Source organism: Arachis stenosperma, chromosome 3 (assembly GCF_014773155.1).
Source record: "Arachis stenosperma cultivar V10309 chromosome 3, arast.V10309.gnm1.PFL2, whole genome shotgun sequence".
In the NCBI taxonomy this organism is placed as follows: domain Eukaryota; kingdom Viridiplantae; phylum Streptophyta; class Magnoliopsida; order Fabales; family Fabaceae; genus Arachis; species Arachis stenosperma.
The window spans coordinates 2,772,415-2,775,583 of NC_080379.1; the positions used below are offsets into that span (position 1 = coordinate 2,772,415).

At 37.0% G+C, this 3,169-nt stretch overlaps 1 non-coding gene across 1 annotated transcript; it reads left to right on the forward strand.

Moving 5' to 3' along the window:
* Positions 1 to 228: 228 nt before the first annotated feature.
* On the forward strand, positions 229 to 336 carry LOC130972080 (small nucleolar RNA R71). Its single transcript, XR_009083280.1, has one exon. It is a non-coding gene; the product is annotated as a small nucleolar RNA R71 (small nucleolar RNA).
* Positions 337 to 3,169: the final 2,833 nt, after the last annotated feature.

Below are 3,169 nucleotides of genomic sequence, written 5' to 3' on the forward strand. Positions count from 1 at the left end.
GTTCAGAGTGTCAATCTCAAGAACTCCTTTCTTCTGATTAGTCCCATTGTTCACAGGATTCCTTTCAGAAGTGTACATGAATTGGTTATTTGCAACCATTTCAATTAGCTCTTGAGCCTCTGTAGGCGTCTTCTTCAGATGAAGAGATCCTCCAGCAGAGCTATCCAAAGACATCTTGGATAGTTCAGAGAGACCATCATAGAAAATACCTATGATGCTCTATTCAGAAAGCATGTCTGGAGGACATTTTCTGATTAATTGTTTGTATCTTTCCCAAGCTTCATAGAGGGATTCTCCATCCTTCTGTCTGAAGGTTTGGACTTCCACTCTAAGCTTACTCAATTTTTGAGGTGGAAAGAACTTTGCCAAGAAGGCATTGACTAGCTTTTCCCAAGAGTCCAGGCTTTCTTTAGGTTGAGAATCCAACCATGTTCTAGCTCTGTCTCTTACAGCAAAAGGGAATAGCATCAGTCTATAGACCTCAGGGTCTACCCCATTAGTCTTGACTGTGTCACAGATTTGCAAGAATTCAGCTAAGAACTGATGAGGATCTTCCATTGGAAGTCCATGGAACTTGCAATTCTGTTGCATTAGAGAAACTAATTGAGGCTTTAGCTCAAAGTTGTTTGCTCCAATGGCAGGGATAGAGATGCTTCTCCCATAGAAGTTGGGAGTAGGTGCAGTAAAGTCACCTAGCACCTTCCTTGCATTGTTGGCATTGTTGTTGTTTTCGGCTGCCATGTGTTCTTCTCCTTTGAAGAATTCGGTCAGGTCCTCTAAAGAGAGTTGTATTTTGGCTTCTCTTAGCTTTCTCTTCAAGGTCCTTTCAGGTTCAGGGTCAGCTTCAACAAGAATGCCTTTGTCTTTGTTCCTGCTCATATGAAAGAGAAGAGAACAAGAAAATATGGAATCCTCTATGTCACAGTATAGAGATTCCTTGAGGTGTCAGAGGAAAAGAAAAATGGAAGACAGAGGTAGAAAATTCGAACTTATCAAAGAAGATGGAGTTCAAATTTTGCATTAAAGAATAGTGTTAGTCCATGAATAGAAGGATGTGAGAAGAAGGGAAGTAATTTTCGAAAATTTAAGTAAAAGATTTTGAAAACCTTTTGAGAAATACTAATTGATTTTCGAAAACAAAAGTGGGAAAGAAGTAAAGTGATTTTTGAAAAAGATTTTGAAATTAGAAATTAAAAAGATTTGATTTAAAATTATTTTGAAAAAGATGTGATTAACAAGATATGATTGGTTAAAAAAAAATGTGATTGAGAAAATATGATTTGAAAACAATTTTAAAAGATATGATTTGAAAACAATTTGAAAAGATATGATTTTAAAAATTAATGACTTGCCTAACAAGAAAAGATATGATTCAAACATAAAACCTTCCTTAACAGAAAAGGCAAAAAATGTTCAATCAAATCATTAATTGTTAGTAAGTATCTTTGAAAAAGGAAAGAAATTGATTTTGAAAACATTTGATTGATAAGATTTGATTTGAAAAAGATTTGATTTTGAAAAACTTTGAAAACTTGAAAAAAATTGATTTTGAAAACAAAATCTTTCCCCCTTTTGCCATCCTGGCGTTAAACGCCCAGAATGGTGCACATTCTGGCGTTTAACGCCCAAACTACTACCCTTTTGGGCGTTAAACGCCCAGCCAGGCACCCTGGCTGGCGTTTAAACGCCAGTCTGTCTTCTTCACTGGGCATTTTTGAATGCTCAGCTTTTTCTGTGTGATTCCTCTGCAGTATGTTCTGAATCTTCAATTCTCTGTATTATTGACTTGAAAAGACACAAATTAAAAATATTTTTGGATTTTTAATAATGAGGAATAATCAAAATGCAACTAAAATCAAATAACAATGCATGCAAGACACCAAACTTAGCAGTTTGTATACCATTGACACTAACAAAATGAGAATGCATAGAACAAAACACTCAAGTCAATAGAATTCAAAGATCAAAACAAGGAAATCATCAAGAACAACTTGAAGATCAATGAGGACACATGCATGAATGCAATAAGAACAGAAACATGCAATTGACACTAAACTTAAGATGAGACTCTAGACTCAAACAAGAAATATTTTTGGATTTTATGATTTTGTAATTTTTTTGTGCTTTTTCGAAAATTAAGTGAAAAGTAAAATAAAGGTATCAAAATTCTTAATGAGAATTCCAGGAATCATGCAATGTTAGTCTAAAGCTTTAGTCTAAAGGAATTAGACATAGCTAGCTAAGCTTCAGCAAGACATTGCATTCAAGAGCTAAATTGATGATGATCAATCAGCTTTGGTGATGATAAGAACATCACCTTGAAACACTAGAATTCATTCTTAAGAACTCTGAAGAAAAATACCTAATCTAAGCAACAAGATGAACCGTTAGTTGTCCATACACAAGAACAATCCCCGGCAACGGCGCCAAAAACTTGGTGCGCGAAATTGTGATCACTACAACTTCGCACAACTAACCAGCAAGTGCACTGGGTCGTCCAAGTAATACCTTACGCGAGTAAGGGTCGATCCCACGGAGATTGTTGGTATGAAGCAAGCTATGGTCATCTTGTAAATCTCAGTCAGGCAAACTTAAATGTATAATGGTGATGAACGAAAATAACATAAAGATAAAGATAGTGATACTTATGTAATTCATTGGTAGGAACTTCAGATAAGCGCATGAAGATGCCTTCCCTTCCGTCTCTCTGCTTTCCTACTGTCTTCATCCAATCCTTCTTACTCCTTTCCATGGCAAGCTCGTGTAGGGTTTCACTGTTGTCAGCAGCTACCTCCCATCCTCTCATTGGAAACGATTGCATATGCTCTGGTCACAGCATAGCGGAATCCATATGTCGGTTCTCAATCAGATCGGAATAGAATCCATTGATTCTTTTGGCGTCTGTCACTAACGCCCCACCCTCAGGAGTTTGAAGCACGTCACAGTCATTCAATCATTGAATCCTACTCAGAATACCACAGACAAGGTTTAGACCTTCCGGATTCTCTTGAATGCTGCCATCAGGTCCTGCCTATACCACGAGGATTCCGATTAAAGAATCCAAGAGATATTCACTAAGCCTCGAATGCTTGTAGAACAGAGTGGTTGTCAGTCACCCTTGTTCATGGGTGAGAATGATGATGAGTGTCACGGATCATCACATTCATCA